Source organism: Strix aluco, chromosome 1, assembly GCF_031877795.1.
Source record: "Strix aluco isolate bStrAlu1 chromosome 1, bStrAlu1.hap1, whole genome shotgun sequence".
Lineage (NCBI taxonomy): Eukaryota > Metazoa > Chordata > Aves > Strigiformes > Strigidae > Strix > Strix aluco.
The window spans coordinates 119,647,048-119,670,632 of NC_133931.1; the positions used below are offsets into that span (position 1 = coordinate 119,647,048).

General features: G+C 37.7%; 1 protein-coding gene across 2 annotated transcripts in view; it reads left to right on the forward strand.

The window, feature by feature from the left end:
- Positions 1 to 8,761: 8,761 nt before the first annotated feature.
- Positions 8,762 to 23,585, forward strand: part of EPC1 (enhancer of polycomb homolog 1) — a 67,195-nt gene continuing 52,371 nt past the window's right edge. The window contains exons 1-2 of one of the 2 annotated variants that reach the window (XM_074832713.1): positions 8,762 to 8,899; positions 9,673 to 9,776. The gene's annotated coding sequence lies outside the window, so the exon portion shown is untranslated. Of the gene's footprint in view, positions 8,900 to 9,666; positions 9,777 to 23,585 lie in introns of those variants that run through there. The other variant, XM_074832723.1, reaches the window with a different exon arrangement.

Here is a 23,585-nt window from a genome sequence, read left to right on the forward strand (position 1 = left end):
GTTGTAAGGGATGTGAAAAGATCATCTGGTCCAACCTTTCATGAGAAAGGGAGCCTAGATGAGATTATCTAGCACCCTGTCCAATCACATCTTGAAAACCTCCAGTGATAGGGACTCTACCATGTCCCTGAAGAGATTGTTCCAGTGAATAACTGTTCTCACTGTAAAAAAATCTTTCTTCTATCAAGATGAATCCTTTCCTGTTGCAACTTGTATCCATTTCCCCTTGTCTTCTCCATGTGGCTCCTTGTGAAGTGAGAGCTTTGTAGCCACCCTTTAAATACTGGAATATGGTGATGAGGTCCCCCTGAGCCTTTTCTTCTCCAGGGAGAAAATATTGAACTCCTCTTTCCTCACAGGAGAGGTTCTCCTGCCCTTTGATCATCTTTGTGGCCCTCCTTTGGACCCTCCCCAGTCTGTCCACATGTTTCTTGAATTGTGGCCACCAGAACTGGACACAATACTCCAGGTGTGGCCTGACAAACACTGAGTATAGTGGGATGATCACATCTCTGTCTCTGCCAGTAATGTCCCTGCAGATGCAGCCCAGGATCTGATTTGCCTTTCTTGCTGCAGTGGCACACTGCTGATTCATGTCAGGCTGGAGTAGACAGACCTGTCAAGAAGCAGAAATAAAAATTTAGAAGTATATGATAGCTGAGAAGTACATTGAACAGCAAAGGACAGCTATTGCCTGATGCTAACTTGGGGAAAATGTTACATCACTGGCCAGTTCCTTGTTGATAGGCTTACTAGGCCCTCAGTCACTGAAGGGACAGACTGCAGATACACTCTTACAGGTTTTGCCTGGCCAAAACAAAATAAGTCAGCTGCATGGCCTTCTCATGGTATATATTTCAGTGTATGCTCAGGTCTCATCTATAAAAGATTTAGTTGCAGTGAGGACCTACTTAGATTTTACATTTCAATATTTTAGAGTTGAATGACAGAAATAGGGATGTTTTCAAAACAAGGAGCTTCCATTCCTAATGAACATGGTACTAGAGACCTTTGCTGACAGTTAATATCTTGTCATTTGCTCCCCTTAAAAAATCTAGGCATAAAGCAGCAAATACAGCTGCAAATAACTTTTAAACTATAAACAATTGAGACTGATACAGAATTTTTCAAACCGAACTACTAGCTCTTCCAAGGTTTCAATAGTATTCAATCACAACTAATTAGCCTCTGTTTTCAGAAAATATATATTTTTAAAAATACACATTTTGATTCTCAAAAATTAATCAATTATAAGCTAAATAATTTTAGGGAAAGTTGCATCAGGAGTAATGTTAATGGCTATTTATAACGTAAAAGCTGAAGTTCTATCATCACAAAAGAAATTCCATGCTAGTTTTAAAATTAAGAGGAACCTGAGATGAAATAAGCAGCTATGAAAACAAAGAATTTATTCATAAACTGTTAAGTTTCCCTTTCTTCCATTTGTGGACTGATAACATACCTATTTTAAGTTGGCCTCTGTGGGTAAGGCAAAACTAAAGGCTTTTTTCTGCCTTATACCAGACTGTGAAACACGTTTCTACAAAGTTTAATGATCAGTGTTACAAGTGTATCTCATCACTTGCAGGTGTACCATTTACAAACCACTGAAAAACATTTTTATTAAGATTTTTGTGTAACAGCCTTAGCCTCAGATGCTGTGCATATTCTCCATCTTTGCTGAGACCAAAAGGGCTCTGGCAATGTTTCTTGGAAATTTACTGTGTAAATAAGGTACTGTGATCCAACTGGCAATACGTGTACTAGATCTAGTCTGTAGAATATTTCCTTTCGGTCTGATATTTTTCCTCTGAGGAAACTACAGAGCATTTTTTTGACAGAAGAGAAAACCTCTTCTTGCCCCTCGCTAAGAGATGCTGCTACCATAAAGTCCATATGAGTGGAAGCAGCAGGGCAAGGAGCACGTTTCTTGCTGTACATGAGCAGCACAGGAATGAATGTTACTATTGTCTCTGCAACACACATAGGGAGGGCAAAACTGGGACCAGTGTAACATAAGATAGACAAGACATTAGATGAAAAGGCTGCATCCCTGCAACATGGTATGCCTACTAATATAGACTTTCTCTTGCTGATTGATTACATTTATAATCAACAAGCAAATTAAGTTTGTTCAGCTTAGTCTTCAGAGCTTTTTCTAACATTAATAAAAAGACTAATAGAAAACACATTGTTTAAAATTAAATATAGGGAAACTGCCAATAAGTATATACTGTAAGTCAGAATCTCTAGAAAATCGACAAGGATGTGAAAAAGCAAAGAATATTTGATCAGCAAAATCAGGGATACAAGAAGGAATTTAAGAAAAATTAGGTAAAAAATAGGTCATAAGCACTGTATTTGTCCCTGAGTGGTTTGAAATATTACAGCTGATAATAATAATGATGAAGAGCAGATCGTCAAATAGGCAATTTAATATTTGAGAATATGATGGACGGTATACTAATACCAGAGGGTGTATATGAACTACTTTGCTTTCCAACAGCAATTAATAATGATATGAAAAAGCAGCCACTGTATTTTGATATCTTAAAATAATTAATGCCTTACCACTTGCATCCTGGAATTTCAGATGAGCTGGCCAATTAATGTGTTGAGTTTGCTGTCCAGAGTTTATGTTGCCTGATTCTAATTACTCAGTGAAAGGTATTCAGGTTGAAATGGTATTATATATAAAAAGGCTAAAGTTAATAAGAAACAAGAAGAAGAAATTAAAACTTTTATGACTGCTGTTCATAGCCTTGCTGAACCTGGCATCGTAAAGGACTTTGATTCGGTCATCTCAGACCTACATATCCTCAAAGTTGTATGCAACTGTAGGCTTTTCTTAAATTTCCCTTGATATACTTTTCCTATGCTCATCAAGCTTTTGCTGACTAAACTGGCTTCCATTCAGTATGTCACAAGCATCAGAACATTTCAAAAAAGAAAACTGAGTTGTGACAGCATTGCCTTTGCCATACAGATGGTGCATTTGTTTGCAGAAGCAGTAAAAGTGAACACCATGAGTGACTCTGAGCAGTTCTGAGATGTTTTCAACAGTGGCCCTTTATTCTGAATGACAAATGTGAATTCAGAAAAGAACAGATAAAATCTGCTGAACACATAAACCAGTCAACAGGCAAGTCAGCGGAACACAGATGGACTGCAGCCATTATTCACCTTATCTGAATCCATGGCATTTTGGCTGAAATTTCCTAGGTATAATAAATCATATGGGAAAATGCTCTCCAACAGTAGCTCGTCTAATAAAATCTGTAAGGGACCCCCTTAATTGTCAGAAGATGAAAATATAAGAAAACAACAGAAAGTATTTAATAAAGCAGAAGCATCAGTTGCATGTTCCTTTGTTTTGGCAAACACACTGCAAACAATTCAACACCAGTAGCAACAGCTGTATCTTACAGTCTGGGAACAATGCTCTCACAAGAACCATTGTGGACATAAAAGAGGAATGCAGGCAAGTGAAAAACATGCTTTAACAGTTACTTCTGCTTGCAGACATCTCAGTGAATATTTACTCGGCATCAATTTTAATACAAGTATGAGGATCCAGTGCTTGGATTCAGAAGCACTGAATAACCTTCCACCTGAAATTCCAAGACAGGGACCAAAGCAGATGTGATTTTCTTTCAAATATCAGCATATAACAGGGAAAGTATGCAGAACAATCCCAATCAAGCAGTTGCCAAAGTTAAAAGAAAGGTTTCACAGTGAGCTTTTTCTTTTTCAGATTTTTTTTTCTGATTTTGTTCTGAAATCACACCTAGTATTTCCCCACCAGTTTCAACCAATTAAATATAGACAACTAAAAGACCAGAATTTTTAAAAATACATCTGTGCCAACATGGTGTGGCTAAAGTATTCTTTTAATAAGTATGCTACCATATAAGACTTTTCATATGGACGTAGATTTAATTCTGAAAGGATGGCATATTTTGATTCCTACAACAATGAAACAGAAGATACTTTCCAAAACTCATGAAGATTGTTAATGCATAAGAAGATGTAGGTTATGAGTTGACCAATCTGTACAGTGGATCTGAGTAGATACTTTCAGGCCATCATACAAGGATACCACAGAAGTAACGGGAGGAAAAAAGCTATCCTCAGAGATGTGTGGCATACCTTGGCAACCAACAGCAACAGATGTTTTTGAGGTTTATTTCTGGTTTTTATTTTCAGAAGACTCCCATGCATTTTTGTAACAAGTTGCTTTCCCACCTATATTGACTTGGCTCTTTTTCCACAGCGTTTGCTACTAAACATCATCCTAAAACCACCTGAACTGTCACTGGCAGGACTTCTGATGTGAAAAGGATGACTGGCATATCAACTTGTGATGATACTGTAATTTAAATCTACTTGGTCTAGTCATAAAGTATTTGAAGATGAAATCCCAGCACAAGGAAAGAAATTCAGCATCTGAAACAAAGAAAAACACTGCTTGAAGTAAGATTAACAAGAAAATAAATCCTTACTGACACTCACGGTACTGCAGAGTTTGAATGAGAGGAAAATAGTGGTGAATGGGTTATTGGTAAAAGGCAACTTGGATCAGCTTATTAAGGTGGGCACAAGTACAGCAGTACATATATCTGTGTACAGGGAAAAGCAAAACTCTGAGAGCAATGCTAAGTCCTATTGACAGAAGAAGTGAAAAGGTACAACTGAAAAGAGGTTACTGCAAAGGATACAGAAATTAATGGGATGATATGCTGAACAGGGGTACCTGCAATGGTAATGCAACAAGAAAGCAAATGAAATTTTGGGATATACAGAAAAAAAATCAGGAGTTACCTTACTTTAGTATGTGACAAGTAGTGTGACTGTTGTTGGCGTATTGCACCTGTTTCTGATGTCTGTGATTTGTGAAACATGAAGATTGCTTATAAACTAGAGAAGCACTACAGTCACATAACATCCGTAACAAAGCGTAACATTTTGTGAGTCTTACATACTCAAACAAAACCAAAACTTGGACAGAAGGATGGAAAGAAGAGGCTTAATAACTTACGAAGTCTGTGATTTAAAGCTAAATTTCAAGCAAGTCAAGTAATCACTGCAGCAACTTCATGAAGACTGCGGTGGATTTTTTTATCACTATACATTTTCAGTCAAGACTGGATGCTTTTAAAAAATATCTGACCTGGATCAAACAAGAATTAAGCTGGGGAAATCTATGTCCTCCTTTATAATACAGTCAGACACCATGCACTCTTGCACTTGCTTCTGAGGGATACCTGCCTCATCAGGGTACAAGAGGGAGAGGTTAATGAGGAGTCAAGAGACAAGCTTCTTCAGGAGCAATTATGCAGCTATGTGAACATTATCTGTTGAATAAAAATGCAAAATTATTTATACATTTGGTGATCTTTCAACTTAAAAACATTCAATGCCATTTTTAGGAAGAAAAAAAAACCACAAAACAAACGATCATTTACATATCAGTTGCAAAAGCACTTTGATATCCTTCAGCTATTGCTGTCTACTGACTAAACAGGACTGATAATTCACTTCCTAAAGAAAAGATTGTCAAAAGAAGATCAGTGTGATTTGTTTATTGCAATTGTAGAGACAGAGACCTACTTGGAAAATACAGCAGTAGAGTTAAATCTTTATGGGCCAGATAAAGATTAATGAAAATGAAAGATAAAGAATAATAAAAGCAATTATACTGCAAGCAGAATGTAAAAAGTGATTTCACTAATGTAAGAAGACATTTGAATGCTATCAGTTTTTAGCCACTCTTTTTTGTTAGTCTAAATTCTAAAATATAGCTAGTTTGTTTCTTTGCTCCCATATAGATAGTCTGTTTCCCTGTTTTTGAGTAAAATCTCAAGATGAACATTCACACCAAGCACTGGACAAAGCTTTAAAAAAAAAAAAAAAAAAAAGATAAAAGAATGCAGAATGGATGGTGGTGCTCTTTGGAGTTACTCTGAACAATAAGAAATTTGGGGATATTTGACATCAAGTCAAGTGAGGGTTGTTTTTAAAGCATGAGGACATACTGTTCAGCTTTTCTTGGAACACTTACTCAGATAAAAAAAACCACAATATGCATTTCAATCGCTATCTCAATTCTCAACATTTAGCACTTGTTATACACTATTTTCAGTTAAAACCAATGATGAGGTCAAATGTGAAAGAAAGTGACCCTGGCTTAAACAGTCACCACACATCAGCTCATCTGCAGACCTAGTAAGCTTTAAACCAGAAGGAAATTTGGCATAGTTCAGTTTAGTTTAGCCTGTAGCAAAAGAATCCAGTCAAATTCTTTCACATTTGCCACACCATAACATCTCCGCAGGCATTCACGAAGACCTAGCTCATTTGAGGTTATTTATTTGCTTTGCAGTGTTTAGCCCCAAGTTATATCATGGCTAGCCAACATACTTAAGAGTTTGTCACATTGTTGCTGTAATAAATACAATCTTATCTAAGGTATTTAATGCAAAAGAATTACAAAGAATTTGCAAATATGCACCTGCTACTACTGCAATGCCGCTACTAAATGTGGGAAAGAAGGAAAAGAAGTTTTAAAACCTACAGCAACATAACATGACAAAGAATGTACCGAGAGGCCCATACCCTTCCTCCAAAGCACATTCTGCTCTCCTGGATGTAGTTATGCCCTAAAACAGAGATCTGGGTGACCATTTCTGCCCCCTCCACCATTCAGATGAGGGCTGCGTCAGACCTGTGCTAGTTTAAGGCAGGTAGTGATGTATATTTAATCTATGGGACACTGCAGAGAGATGAAAGCTTCCCAAAAAACAGGTGATAGGAGAAGGAACCTTCCCAGTGTGTGTGGTCATTTTGGTCCCAACTCTCCTACGTGCTTACCTACTTGTATTAACAAGTTTGAGGTGACCCATTAGTAAGAAGGTGCTCATATAATAAACACTACCACCAGGAGTAGTACTTATGAATTCACTAAACACAAGTTAGAAGGAAGGTTCAGATAATTGACACATAGTCCTCAAACTAATGGTTAAGAACAACACTTTTATTCCTACAAAAAGCATGCTACACCCCTTCGGGCCCATATCATTCAAACTATTGTATACGTTTTTTCCTAGGACTTGTTAACTGCTAGCAGGCCTGGTTTATGATTTTTCCATGTCACCATGCCTTTTGGCTCCTTTCAGTGTCTCTCCTGTATCAAACATAAGCTTTGCATCTGTATTTTCAATGCTCTCATAGCTTACTTCCCCCCTTATCTATTTTCTGACATTATAAAAAAATTAATGCAAAATCGATTAGACTTCTGTAGTTCACCTGCTGCTTTTTCAAACAAACATCTTTGGGCTTTCTTCCATGCTGTCCTTCTTGTTGGATAAGTTTTGTTTCAACAGCCACAAAACCAATTAATTTTCTTCATCAAATCCCACCTTATGTCTTCTTCGCCATGATGTATATACAGAAACAAGAGTTAGGCTGATGGTGTGTTGCAAACTGCCTTCCTGGCTGATCAATACCATCTCATTGTTTCCCTCATCTGTCTGTAGCCATCTGCTGTCTTTTGTCTTATACTTTTGAGCTCTTCAGGGCAGGAATTATCTTTTTGCCCTATATTTCTATATGCTATATCGTAATCATAGTCCAGGATTAAGGCTGCTAGATAGCATGCTAATACAAACAAAGAATAATAATGCCAAAATTTGCTCCAAGTTCTTTGCAGATTTTTTTTTGAAATCTAAGACTTAGAAATATGAGGTGGTTCCGGAAAAAAATCACCAATTTCACTGTTTTTTTTTCAGTGCCTCTGAAAAAGGTTTAGAATAGCAGTGGATGGGAATATTAATTCAAGTCTTTTAATATAGCGCTGGATCAGGCTCAGCAGGTCTGACAGCCTGTCTCCATTGTAACTCCTACTAAAGGCAGTAAAAGGACTCTCATGGGAAATGAATCAGGCCCTACGGAGCCTGTGAGGCAGCGTGCAAGAGGAGCTGTGCTATTGTCGGGTAAGACCGGTGGCTTAGATGGAGGACCACATATTGACGGTTTTATTATCATCTCTAATTTAAATGTGCCATGTTTTCCTATTTATTTTCTGTTTAAGGTGAACGTCAGAAAAAGTTAAAGGTCTGCAACACTACAGAGGGTCATAATGAGAGAAAATGCAAAATTACTTCCACAGAAACCGTAATTCAGGCAGACAACTGTGAACCACAAATGCGAAAATATAAATATTGCAAAACGTGTATTTATGTGCAAGAGGCCTAAATTTCAGTCACCGCTGAGGATCCTCATTCCAGTGTCCTCTCTGCGCCTACGTGCTCCCTTACGAGCCTGTAATGTGTAAGGGGGGTAATGTTGTTTTGCACGGAACACTGAAAGTGTTAGAATTTGCCCGTCTTTTCACAGCACAGCTACAGCAGGGACTACCTGACTCAGCTCACAAACTAGAGCCACAGCATCAAATTTCCCAACCCACTTAATTTGAAAGCCTGCCAAGATAGGTGAAAGACCTTATAAATATGTAAAGCAGGAAGTTCAAATTACACAGTGATGTAAATTCCCAGTGATTGATGCCCTTTTAAAAACAATAAAAATCCTCGAGAAAGTACAACGTTGGTAAATCTGCTTTACTACCCGTGATGTCTGGTGGTGCCGTACGGAGTTTAGACGATGCATTGTACTTTTCGTGCGGATTTTATTTTGGATTTCTACCACTTCCTGGAGGCCAGGGGGAGGCACAGTGGGAGGAACCAAAAAACTCGGTGCCACAGCCATTTTGTTTGTGGGCAGCATGGTAGAATTCTGTCAGTCAGTATAAGGAGGGGTTTTTAAAACAGTATTTATGGAAAAACTATTCCTGCCGTAACGGATGTATCTGTTGAATTTAGTGTTAATTTAGTTCTTTCATAAGGTAGGTATTTATATTTGTAAGTAAATTGAGTATTTGTTGGGATTCAAGCCTCCCCACTTTCCAGCAATCATGGATTTTGTTCCAGGCATGACTGGCTTTTTTAGATGCTGCGAGGTGGCTAACCCCTGGCAGGGCCGGGGTGCTGCCCGCGGGGCGCCCGGGGCCGGGGGGGGCCCGGGGATGCGCTGACCGGCAGAAACTTGCTTCGGGGTTAGGAGTGGGGGCTGGGGCGGAGAAAGGGAGGGAGGGAAGGAGGGAGGGAAAACGGCAAAGTCTCGGAATTATTTTCTCCAGCTGTCTTTCTTTATTAATTCTCAAGAGGCGGCTGCTCTCACCGAAGGGAGGGATGAGGCGGCGGGGGTGTGTGTGTGGGGGGGTGTGTTGCGTGGAGCGAGCCGTAGTTTTGCAGTGTCACCGAAAACCAGCGCTAGACTTTGGTCCTGTGTGTTTCAAAGGCGGGTGTAAAATGGCACACTGCATTTTTCCAGGCGGCGGTAGCGGCGGCTGGGGCTGGGGCTGGGGGGGGGCGGCTGCCCGCGGAGCCCATCCAGCCGCCGCCGGCCCTGGCAAAGTTGTGACCCCGGCGGCGCCGGGCTCCCCCGCCCCGGCTGCCGCCCGCCCGCCGGCATCGCCCGCAGAGCTGCGGGGAAGCCGCCTCCTTCCTCACCCGGCCATCCCGGCGGGGTGACGGGGGGCGGGGAACCGGGAGGGGGGGAGGGAAAAAAAAAAAAAAAAAAAAGTCTCACTTTTTTGCATTCGCGAAATATTTTAAGGATGTTCGGGGAGCCCTTTGCAGCATGGAGGTGGCTGGTTGTAGGAGAGCGAGCGTGCAGCCCATATTGTTACAGCCGTTTTGCAAGGACTGCCTTCTCCGAAGGTAAGTTTGCGGTTTTAACCAAAAATATTCGTTGCTGCGGTTTCTGGCGTTAGTGCCGTGGAAGGTTTTCGTTATGTTGATGAACAAAACGTAGCCGTGTATTTTTCCTAGCCTTGATCTCATGTGTATCCCACCCAACGATGTCTCCTTAATATCGTCAATTACTGAAGTCAGTTTTGTTTCCTCTTTAAAATTTTATACACGCGAAGCTTAACAGCAATTTAAGTTCAATTTCAGAGTATAAGAACTCAGATATTTTCCAGATGGACTTATTTTTTGGTTCTGGCTTTTTGTTCGGGGGGTTTCTTTATCGAGTAATAAACGGATCCAGGACCAAATATGTGACTGTCTTTATAAATATAATGCATCCCTAATATATAAAGAAGCATATTATGTTGCTGCTATATGTTCTGGTCGTGGCAAAAAGAGTTTACAATGCCATTTGTGATGTCTCTTGATGGATTACTTTGGTCTAAAGTACGGGGGGAAACTGCCCTTGGTGTGGTGAAGGGGGAGATTGGCAGAATAGGGTTTATATTAAGTTATGTCTCTTACTAAAGTGTGACCTTTTTATTTGCAAATTAGCGCTCTTGTGGCAATTAGCTTAAAGCATTAGTTATATAAAGGTTCTTGTTTCACCACACTTCATTTAGACGTCTCGGGGGTTTTCTGAGGGGGGAGAGGGGTGGTTTGTTTGTTTGTTTGTTCTTTTTCCTCCAAGAAGGTACATTTGGGAGACATTTTGTAATTTTTGGCATTTTTCTAGGCGCATTTTTTTTTTTTTCACACGGTGGGAGATCTTTTTTGTTTTGCGTTGATGTGTGTTGGTGGCGCTGTGGCGCTCCGAAACGATTTGTGTCCCCGGCTTTAAAGGGGGAGGGGGCCAAGGGGGGGGGGGGGGGGGGCGGGTTGGGGGGGGAGAAAGGTGGGGCACGGTTTGATCTATTGTATCTTTTCCTTTTCTCTGTGTTAAAAGTAACCTCAGATTGCTTAGAAAGACGATTAAATTGTATCTCTGAAAAATTGTAGTGGTGCATGAACTATGGCCCGGAACAGGCATGACCTCACCCTTTCGCTGGTTTGTGTAATGAAGCTGATTTTTAAATTTTTTTGGATCCTGTACTTAAAGACCGGTTTTCTTCCGCAATGAGATTTTTTGGCCCCACCCCCAAAATTATTTTACAGTGGCTGCAGATGAAAGGTTTTTTAAATGATTTTTGCATACAATATGGAAGGCTTTGGTACACATTTATTGTGCAACTCGTCCATTGTTTGCTTGTTGCGAAGTTAAAGGTTATATTCACCGCTGGGTATTAAACCGTAAGGTCCCTCTTGCTTGTGTGCTTGCATATGCAAATTTCTTGTTGAGATTTGTAGGAGTTTGGATTGTGTATGAAGGTGGGATTGTTGAGAAGGGAAAACCTAACATAGTCCTTCAGATTGTAACAGGATTCACCTGAGGTGGGTGGGTTTTTGCTTTCCTGTTGCTAAGTGGAGCATGCGTTTTACATGTATTTATAAATAGATACATATTAATGTCTGTTTCTTTCTTTTGTTACAACCTACAGATCACCACTGTTCTAAGTGCAAATGTTTTAGAAGGTTTTCTGCTAACATCCATATTAGGTGTTTAAGAAAACAGAAGTTATTAATGTTCTAAGAAGATGGGTGGGAAGACATAGTCAAGCCTATGATCAGAGCATATATTAGAAAACTCAACAGGTTCAGGAAAAAATTTAACATTAAATTTAACATTTTTTTTAAGGAATCAATGTACCTATTATTTTGGAGTGATATGAAGCTGACAATTTTAGAGACCTTTGCATCTCTTTTACATTTCAATGTCTTCATTATTTTTAAAGAATAAATTTGACAAATATTAGACAGTTTGAAACAGTCTCTAAACTTCTCATGAGCATTTGAATCTTCAAAAATGCATTTAGATTTTGGTTTTAAAGAAAGTTTGCTCATTAAATTATTTAGTTTTATGAAAACTGATACACAACTTCAAGTAGATATCAGTAATGGTCTTTTTTTTTTTTAAGGAAGGTAAAATTTATTTATATCTTAGGTAAGTATATCTAGTAACCTTCTTCCAGTAGGAGATATCTATATCCAAGAAAGCAGTCAGCTTTCATCATCTCTTCTCTGTCAGACAAGGTCTGCTTTTATGAAGTCTTGGCTGGAGCATAGAGTCCTGTTGGCCTATGACAGTGCGATATGACCATTACATCTTCAGGGTCCTGGTACAACTCTTAGGTCTTGAGAACAAGTATCAAGATATGGATCCTCTTAGAAAGTGTGGATTTTGGATATCTTCCATGTCTGAGACCTGATCACTAGGTAACAAGGTGGGCATTTTGGGTTATGCCAATGGAAGTAGAGCCAATTGTTGTTCAATCTAGTATAATAATTATAAATCTTAGAGAATCACTGAGTTACATCTGAGTAATTATGATACAACTTTCATTTTCTTCTTTACATTGTGCAGACAAATGTTCAGTTTGCTTATTCATGGACAACAGTACTGAGCAAATGATAAACTACTGAAGTAGTAATTTCATGCTTCTGCTTCTCTTGTCATCCTGGACTATGAAAGTGGTGATGTCATGTGACTGCAACCTGTGCACGCAGGCCATGAATGAGCTGATTGCTAGTGATCGTGCTGCTCAGAGGCAGCTTTTAGCACAGTGAAGTCAGCAAAAACATGAATGTTGAATAGAAACTAGCTTCATGCTTCCTCTTCTTTCTCCCATTCAGTTGGGGCTACTCTTTAACATTGGTTATGGTTTTGCAACTTTGATGCTGCATCAGATGAGGCGTCTGTTCTTACTCCTACAAAGAAGTCATAAGGTGAGAGGAATGAAGTGCTGATGTTTTGCAATTCAGCAGTTTCCTCACTTCTCTCCTGCTTCCTTTTTGAGGCATTGTTGAATAAGAAATAGTTCCCAGCAGATGTGTTGCCAATAAGGAATAAGAATTGATTAAGATTTAGCATCCTCTCAAAGCTAAATAGCAACTAATTTACCTCCTGCATCTTCTGCAGAAATGCCTGGAAGAGTCATTACTGAGGGGTGGCTCTGTCTTGATTGTGTGTTTTCCCCACCCCGTTCCTTCTGAAATGCCTGTCTGTGGAATACCAGGACCTAAACCAGATTATTTTTTCTTTTTTTTTTTTTTCTTTCTTGGTGGATTTCTTAATTTTGTCCCCTATATATCCCTCCCTTTCTGAGATAGCAAAACTAATACATTTTTGTCCTAATACAGTTTCCCTCTTACCTAGAAACTCTATATAAACTCCATGCACCTTTCAAATATATTTGGCTCTCCTGGCTTAAAACTATTTGAAGTACAGCATCCTACTGTAAACCAGATAATCTTTTCCAAGATCTTAACTCGTTCTGACTGACCCAAATGTTCTGTGTGCCTTCATGACATTCCTCCTACCAATATTACTAGTGTTATATACTCAAGTAAGAGGCACAAGGTAAAGATGGCTGTCTGTCTAAAATTGTCGTAGAAGTACAGTTGTGTAGATCCCAGGCAGATTTAAACAGCTTCCAAAGTTAGCCAATAATAATGTGAAGACAGTTCCCCATATGTGTAGTAGTGGTATAAAAGAACATTGTTTGGGACTCAGTCCATATAAAACCCATAACTCCTGCTTTGTTCACTCATGTATATCACTGTGTTCTCTGTTTTCCTATGATGATAACATACCTCGGCAGCTGGGACTCTTGGCTGTTTCTTTTTGAGGGTTCTCAACTATTCTTTGTTTCCTTGATTCAACATTCAGCAATGTTTCAGGAGGGGGGGAAAAGTATCTTTATGTTCTAAACCTTGTGACATAGTCTTATTTCTCACCTTTCTTATTTCATGATTTTGCTATCTGTAGTACTCCACATCATACATGTCTGCATCGAGTTATAGCAATGAATAATTTTTTAAAAAATTTGCTTCGAGGATCCCCTGTTTCCCAGCTGTGAAAAAAGGATGATATATTTCTTGCTTGCTTCAGATTCTCATCTTCTAGAAAATTAGGTCTCTCCGCACCTCTTCCAGACTGGTATTTGCATGGCTTTTCAGTGTTATGAAATAATCTGCTCTACCTTCTACATGCCAGAGGAAACTGCTATGGCTATAGCATCCTTCCATCTTTTAGCATTCTTCATATTTTCTTTTATCAGAGAGCTCGGGAAGTTAATTCATGTTGTGGTAAAGAGGTCCAAATCCTTGAGACAATCCTAGATTTTAAATGCTTTAGTAAGTACACTGGGTGGGGAGGGAAATATCAGTCCTTTGAAACAGAATTCACTGGCTTGGTGTTGTGAGCAACAAAGTATGCCTTGTACACATATGACCACATACCAGTGGCTTCAGCTCCTATTTAGACTCTTACCTAAGTCATGTTTCCAGTATATTGTGTTACCACTGGACGGTCCTTTGGCCCCAGGAGCAAGATAATACCAATACTACAGATTTCCTGAATAGGAAGTTTTGTTCATAAATTCCCTACTGATAATAGCTAGAGCCTAAAATTGGTGGTCAGAATTTGGACCTTAAAGTAGATATTGCCTTGCTTATCTCCCTGAATGAACAGCAGAGAGAGATGGAAACTGTCAAATAACATGGGAGTACCAGTCTTCACTAGTTGTGCAGGGAGTTAAGATGCTCTTATGGAGGTCCTGGATGGGAAATGGAAAGTTGCTCAGAGGCACACAATATCATATAAAGGAATACAGTAGTTATGAATGCCAATGTCTATTGGTTTGAGTACCAGTAAAAATAGCAAGAGCTCTAAATGCTAGGACTTCTGCAGCCTGTGGGAATTCAAACCTGGAGCAAATGGTTTGAAATGGTGGGATGCTGACTCTTCATCTTTTGTTGCTGAAGACCATCTGGATCACTTTCCAGATGTTAGATTTCACAATGTGTTGAGCACTGGAATTCCCAGAGGAAGAGGGAAAAAGGTGGGCTGTCTCATCCCTGCTCCCAGGGCTGCTTCATCAATATTGCTCAATAATGTCTTAATGTAGAATGTAGGAAGCCCCAGGAACAATGAGCAGAACCAAGGACTTGTTCCTCCCAGAACGGTCCTCTTTTTGTCAGCTTCCATTTTTTTTTTTCCTCTGGGACCTGTGTTTACAGGTGTATGGTTAGATACCTAGGCAACAAGCCTGTAAGGTGGTATTAACTCATGCTTCAATGGATTAACAGTAAGCTATGCTTCTGAATAAATTAGACTCACTGTATCATAAACACTTAATGTAGAACTTGCTTCACCTGACTTCAGATGTGCGTTTTTAAATCTGTAATCCTAACCATTAAAAAGAAACAGGTCAAGTAAATCACATCTTTAAAAAATAGACGTCAAAAAGACCCCAACAAAAAAAAAAAAAGAGCACAAATTTTGGATTTCTGCTGCTATATGAACCATATTTTAAACTTCACTGAGTGTCCCGATCAGATCTTCATCTGCCTAGTATGACTAGCTCAGATGTGAATGTCCTCACTCAATCAGATAAATCCTATGCCACAGTGTTTGCTTATACTGCCTTGTGGATGATTTAGGTAATGAAAAGTTAGCTCTTAATCCCCTCTCCTTTTCAGAGCTTTAAGAAGCTTGCTAAATGGAAGCAAGACCTCCCTGGCCTCACAGATATGTGGATCTTGAATATTGATTAACACCAATAAGAGTGAGTTTGCCATAAATCTGATGACTAAAAGGATAATTTCTTCAAAGGGTCCTTTCACCTGACCGCTTTTCACCTGTAATGCCAGGCAGAGATGGGGCATGTTGCCTGAATGAATTGGTTCAGAGAGGTTTTTTTTAGGAAAATTAAAAGTTTAATTTCAAATGTTTTAATGCAGAGCAGTCATGTTATTTCTGATGGTCTTAAAGGTATCCATACAGGACAAAATATCTTAATACCTTTAGACAGGCTCCTGTGTTATGACAGTGGTCTGTCATCTTCTCTTGGACAGATCAACGGTGTCAAACAACTGTATAACTAACATGTTATTTAATAAGAGAATGAGAATGGAGTGTCAGTATCGTAGAGGGGTGAGGGGGTGAGAGCCGTAACTGCTTGTACTTTAAATTATTTGAGAAAACTACTTTCCACTTGGTTGTGTTTCTCAGGTTGCCCTTACAGCAGATTTGGGGATTTCACCAAGGGGGCTGGGTGAGAAGAAAATGCCAATGATATCACATCAGCTTGGGTTTTCTGAGCCCACCCACATTAGTGACATAGAGAAAATAATCTAATATGATTTCTTAGCCTTTCTTCTCAGAGCAACTTCGTATTTTCACCTAAACCAAAGCACTTTCCCTCTCAACATCTGCCCAACTCCCACGAGTGTTTTTTCATTCTCTAAATGTTGAAAAACCTCTGAAAATGTATTTTCTTCTGGTTAACCCTATCTGAGTTTTCCTTTTTTATGTCTCTGATGCTATCATTTAAAAAAATATATATATCAAAATAGTCTTATCAGATCAGTTTTGTATTCAGATCTAGCCTCCTCTGCTGGATATATGTATTCAGGCTTAGTTCATTAGCTTTTTTTGCTAATACAGTGTTATTAATTTGAGCTTTCTGAAGCGTGTATGTAAATGTTTGTCTATAAATATGATCATGATTAGTTTGTACCCCAGAAGACAAACAGTATCTTTATAACATTCTCTCATGCTTAATTTAGAAGTATAAACCAAACTACAGTGTGTAGTATAAAGGAATCCACATCTGAGGTTGAAAGAATTTTTGTGTTCTTGCAAATTAATAACATCAGACTTTTGAAATCCAGAAGCTGTTATCTGTGATTTTTTTTGTTTCTTTAGAGAAATTTATTTATTTTAAGTAAAGATGGTATAGCCTGTACTAAGTACTTAATAACACAATCCTGTTAATTTGATCTGGAACTCGTGAGGGTTTAGTCATACTGTAGATATGTAGGTAGATCCCACTAACATTTAAAAAAAAAAAATTAAAAAGCTTGACCACCCCTCACCTCCACTCCAGTCTAAACATATACATTAGGAAATGCCTCTTCATTCCAAGATGCAAGTATACTTTGCTGCACCAAAAGACTTCTGAAGCCTGGCTAATTCCTATCTAGGTATAAATCAGTGTTTTCCCAAATTGTCTGAGGCAAGCAGATACACTACTTTCATTCTGATTCAGGAACTGCAGTTTAAAGCATTTGACATCATGGAGCAGATGTCAGACTACAACTCCACGTTATTTAACATCAGCACTGTAATTCTGAAGTTGTACGAATACTTGACCATACTATCCAGAAGCTCTGAAGCACTTGAAACAGTTTTCGTGTATTGACTTGCAAGGTAGAAATCCTATCCTGGGGAGTGTAAGCTATTAAAGTAAATGATTTATTTTATAAACAAAGTTTTAAAAATTAGAGCATATGGGTTTACCTGGATTGAATTTGCTATATATGTGCAGATACATAGAGCCATGCAATTAACAGTGTAGTAGTAAACTTTCTAAAGTTATGCAAAGGAATGTAGCTTGTCCCCTGTATACTTCTTTATCCCGGGTTAGTGTATGAACACTGGCAGCGTAAGGTTTATGTAGCGGTGTGTGTTGTTTGTGATGGGTGTTTTTGTTTGCTTGTTTTTAACTTAATGGTTAATTGAAGGATTCGGGACAGTGTGCACCACTGTGCCTACCATCAAACCTATGTACAACCATAATTTATCTACTTAGATTTTTAGCCTTTCACATTATTCTATGCAGAATATCAAAGTAATCTATACTTAGCTCTTCAATTAATGAATTAGCAATTGTGTTGGCAAGAGAAAGGTGGGGCTTTTTTATTTGGTTTGGGGTTTGTTGGTTGGTTGGGTTTTTGTTTGCTTTTTTGTTTTCTTTGGGGTTTTTTTGTGGTTTGGGGTTTTTTTTCTGCAAGCCCAATCCTTTGCATTTCCAGCAAAAAAAGGATAAGATTTTTGCCCTTCTGCTGGCTCTTCTACTGGCAATATATAATCATGTGATTAACTTCACTTGACTCAGAAATTATTCATGTATATAAACCAATGTTTGCAGAAGTCCATGTCTAAGTAAGAGGTGGCTAGCCTGTCTGCCCAGCTCAGGTTTTATTTACCATAATGGTTTAGAGTAATTAACATGAAAAAAGAATAAAATTTGCTTTTAATATTATAATTGTTTTGTATTTCAGAATACAAAGTTGTTTAGATAAAAGTCTTTTAAAAAACCTGGAGCATGAAGTTAGACACTTTGGGATTTTTTTTGTCCCCCTTTTTCTTTTTTTTTTAAATTTTGCAAGAGGGTTACATTTTAAAAGTTTGTCTATCTTACTACTTGTTTCACAAAATAATCTTTTAGGATTGAGTTGCTGGAGAAGATGACTAAAGCAAGAATTCAAGGTGCATCTAGCATAATATTTTGAAGGGCATACCTATTAGGGAACTAAACAGTAAAGGAGAAACTCATAAATCACTTATCTTTTACATTCCTTACAATTCTTAGGATAACTATTCTGAATTCACTAAAACTTAAACAGAGAAAGATATCTTTCAATATGAAGAGTCTCAGCATAATTTTTGTCTTTTACCACTGCTATATGTAACACAATAACTGCTTCCACTATTACGTGTTTTCGCTACACACATAAAAATTTAAGTCTCCTGAACAAGCCGTATAAAGGAAGCTAATTCCTTTCTGATAGTACTAAAAATCTCCCACAAACCCTTTGTGTATTCAGATACATTTTAAACAAGAGAATGGTATAATGGGCTCTATCTGTATTGGTGATGCTGGGACAAATGTTGAGTCTGTAAAGTAATAATCCTAAATCATTAGTTCTTCTTGCAGTCTTTCTGTTCCTCCTATGGAGGCAACTGCCTCTACCATCTTCAAGAACTTAGCTGTGTTGCTAGTTGCAAAAGTAGAAATGTGGTGATAGCTTTTGCTGCTCCTTTCTTAGCTTTGTTTCTTATCAGTAAGAGAACTGCTGGCTAGTGGTGCTTCCTCGTCTTTTGGATATTGCTCAGGGGCATAACACCTTCCAGGTTCGGTTTAGTTTCCCTGAGGACGCTGGACTCTTTTAAATACGCTGGACTCTTTTAAAAACGTATGGCTGACAACACATTCTGCAAATAAGATTACACCATTAAATTGGCATCTAACTCTTTTCACTCGTGGAAAAATGTTGCCTGTTATATATGTACTTGAAACTATAAAACCCCACCCGTACACAGTGATATGTAATCAGTCTGAAAGAAAATAAGAAATCCTTCATTTATAGACTAGTTCCGACACTGGTCTTGTAGGCAAAGGTTTTCAAATACAGCGTATGTGCATTACTGTTTTGAGTGCATATTAAATTCTATATACAGTTCTATCATTTGCAAATCCTTTTTGCACAGGTTTTATCATTCCAGACTACCGTATTCTGTAGCCTTCACAAACTGGATCATGGAAAGGAAGAGGGCAGTGACAGCAAACTGTAGCTATATAACTTCTAACATGGATCTTTCCAAGTGGCTTTTCTTCTGATCTATGTAGTTGGGGTTTTTTGCAGAGTTGTTAAAGTATCTGATCAGATTCCCACTTGGTACTCAGTAAGACTTCATAAGAAATGGTGCTGATACAATTGAAGGGGCAGTGCAGCTACAGAGGAGAAAGAATGAATGGCAGAGCAGAAAATGGGACTGCAGTTTCTTAAACCAATATTGTTAACAAAGGCAACACCTTACACAGTGATAGTCTCATGTGGAGAGCCTAAGAAATGACAGAACTGTTGTTCATTTCAGCCTATGTTGTTTTTGTGAGTATTACCTAATGCAAAATAACATTGTCTTGTGATTTCCTGCAGGTAGTTTTAAAAAGTGAAACCCATTGATCACATGGTAATTCCTTATCCAGTTTTAAGTATGGCCACTTGCAACAAAGTGTTAAAACTTCAGATTTTGTTGCAAGAAAGCCAACTTCTGTGTTTCTGTTCTGAATGTTAAGGACAAAACTAGTTTTGTAATGCTGCTTTACTGGTCATTTCTAGTAAGACATTGCTCATGAGAATAGCAATCATTAGTTTTATAGCTGAAGAATCACATGCTCCTGTTTAACACTTCTGAGCTTCTCGTCTTGTTATATCTTGTTGTTATATCTCCAAATTTAAAATTTTTTTTAGGCAGTTTTGGAATCTAAAGGATTATGTTTACTTACATTCTGGTGAGTGGTAACAGGAATTGGAGATTAAATGCAGTATTATCCCTTTTCATCTCTATTTGGTATTCTGCAGTGTAAATTGGAAGTGCTTATAAAAAATAAAAGGTAACTAAAAGATTTGGCCATGGAGTACATGTACCTACCTGTTCACTACAGAAACAAAAATTCACATATATGAATATAAATATATATATAAAAAAAAGACAAATCACTTTCATTGAGACAAGAATTGAGGAAGAGATTTGCTTGGTCACTACCTCAAATTATGATTCAGAAAGAATTTCGAACAAGCTTTGTACCTATGGCATCTCAACCATGAACACCTAAAATAACAAAGTGAATATGTCATACCATTCTTTGAGATGACAAAGCTGTGAAACACTAAATTATCTTTCAAAAAAATGGCAGAAGTTATCACAAAGGCGTTCTACACTGGTTTTGTAGTATGGTGTCTGAACTGTCTTAAATATGTTTGACAGGTCCATTACCTCTTTTAAAACAGACAGTTGACATCAGTAAATAAGGTGAAATTCACTACAAATTACATCAGTTCGTTTATGGTTGAAATCATCATGCTGTTAATTTCTATCTGCATCTACTTACTACTGTAATGTGACATTTTATAAAATAATGAAGAACCTCTAGTATCATATTTGTCTACATTTATCTCATTTTAATCCAAACTCCAGGTAGCTCACTGAGATGATCTAAAAGAATATAGCTATCTGTAATGTTATAAAAGATAAACAAAAAAAAAAATAGCTGAGAATTTGCACAGAAGCATCATTAGCAAATGTAGAACAGGAATATACATACGGAATCCATAATAGCTTACTACAGAACAAAAGAGCCTCCTATGTCTTTCCAGGTACCCCTAAGAGTAAGTCATTCTGGAAGGAAACCCAAATATGGTAACTTCGTAATGTGTCATTTCTTAATACCTGATTATTGAAGGGGGTGGGGGGGGGGTGGGGGGGGGAAGTCTGGTGATACTTTTTATCAATTCAGAGTAGTCAGCATTTATGGAGATAAAAGGCAAAAAAACAGGTCAACAATATTGCTATATAAATAAATGATGAGTTAGTGAGCTCTATAATAGTAGAAGTAGGGTGTAAAGTAGCCCCTGAGTGCAAATATTTATAGATATGTAAGTTAGTGTATAGTTAGTGTACTCAGCATATGCCTCAGTTTATGAAAATACTGTGTTATCTTCTGTATGTAAGAACTATTTTTAAATGGTTGGGAAATGAGAAACATGTTTTACCTTTAACACATTCTACTTTTAATTGTTGTCTGCTACAGTTTTAAGTAGGTACAAGGAAAGTATGGGTAGAGAAAATGAACATATGTGAGGAGTCAGATGTACTTGGTTTCTAATCCCAGTTTGAGTCTGGATTTCACTGGATCATTATTTTGGAGGGGAAGGAAAGGAAGAAGCAAGCTCAAAAAAACCAAAACCAAACAAAACCCCCTCTTCTGATGAGGCTGGAGAGTAGAATGACATCAAATGTTCACTGTTAATACTGTGTATTGCTTTGGATATTTATTTTCTCAAATAAACAGGCTTTCCTTAAAAGTAGAACAGTAGAAAACCCATATATGCAATATCAACCTTTATATTGTACTTTATTTGGGCCTTTATTTTATACTTGGCTTTATATAATGTACTTCACTGGAGATAACTAACATAAAAAATGAGAACAAGAATATTTTAAAAAAAGATTTTTTAGAAGTTGAACAACTGTCTCCTAGAATTTTATATCCTTAAAATATGGAGTTGCGTGATTCCAGAAAGCACCAAAAATGACAAACAGTTTAACCTATATGCCCTTTATGCACAACTATTTTGTGACTAGAACCAATGATTGTTGTTAGCATGGGAGAAAATATTAAGCCCATGTCCAGAAGAGTACAACTCATGCTTAAAGAAACTTCTGAAAGTCTTTAACTCAGAGAGGTTTTAAGCCACAAAACTAAATAAATACTAAAATTAGTAAAAACTTGTCAAACAGTACATAGAACTTTCAAACCAAACCAGCAATTTAAGTTTTTGGACTTCACAAACCTGAGTTAGGTATCACAAGGGACCCCTTTCTGTAGTGTATAGATCAAGTTGTTGGATCTTTGCCCTTAATGCTCAATCTGAATTTAGTACTTCTGAATGTATATTGGAATGGTTATATTTACCACCTACATGGTTGATGTACAGTTAATTCATTTTAGTAAGACTTGTTCTTTAATTCAGGATTTTGAGATCGTAAAAAGGTGGAGCCTTAAAGAAATGCCTCTGATATTAAAGATCTAATTTCAGCAGTTTGTCCAAAAAAAGAACAGCAGTTCAAAATGCCATATTCATTATATTTCAGTTACCTTACAGTTCATTCAATTTCAGTTTTTAAAAATGGACACACAGCACTTTGGTACAGCAAATTATTTTACACTTAGTGATCTCTTACTGAGAGCTGGCAAAGAGTATTTTGGTCATTATGCAAAACATACCAATTTTACATTAACTACTGTCACAGCGCAGCACTGATGTCTACAAATGTAATGTGAGTATTTTGGTAAACGCTACAAAATGGCAAAACTTAAAATATATCTGCATATCCTAACTTGAATGAAGGTAAAATAGAAACATCAGTCTATGCTCTATACTTCCTGTTATCACCTTTACAGAACAGAAATTAGGGCTGATGTCACATTGTTCTCAAATACCACACTTTTCATCTTGCTACAAATTAATTTAGGTAATTTGGAGGACTAATCAACTTCTGCTACAAAATAGTTAAATGCCATCTATTTTATTGGCAAAACATTAAAAGCTGATGAGTCCAAGAGGTTCAAGCCAAAACTATTAATGCATACCGTCCTGTTTGTATCCAAATATTATTGTTCTTTCTGCTTGTTTTGCACTTTTCTCAAGCCTGTGGTAGGGTTAGAAATGCAAAGGTCAATTAAGGATAAGTTTAAACTTGAATATCCTTTCTTTCATAGTTCAGGATATTTTCTGTACTTTGCTTTTCATTATGTATTGTTTTTCTTTCATCAGTGGAAGTGAAGAGTTATATTTAACGGCCATAATTTTTGCTTAGCTGCCAGGTATTTAGTGTTTTAGGTCAAAGCCAATCTATGATAGCGTATTGTGCTTTTTTTGTCATCACCTTATCTGTCTGCTAGTTGGACAAACTAAATTATTCAGTATTTGTGGGAAACTCTGTAGATGTTTTATGTGCAATTTATTTTAGGATTACTATTTCTAGCCAGTGTGTGCTTTAAGCTTTAAAATTAGTGTAAAAAGCAATATGCATTTTTTACCATTTGGTTCTGATGTAACTACTGAAATACAAATTAATACAATAATATTCCTTAGTTCATGCCACTCTCCTTTAAAGAAACAAAAACCAAAACCAAACATGCTCACCTAAAAAAAAAAAAAAGTCTCATTCTCCCTAGCAGCTCTCTTCCACTGCATTGCCAGTTTGCAATACTGATAGAATTTCCAGTCCCAGAGAGGTTGTGAAGCTAAATGACTTGCAGGTGAAACAGTTTGGGAGACCTATGGGGAAGTCAGACATGCAAATAGTTGGCTTGAAACTGCTGT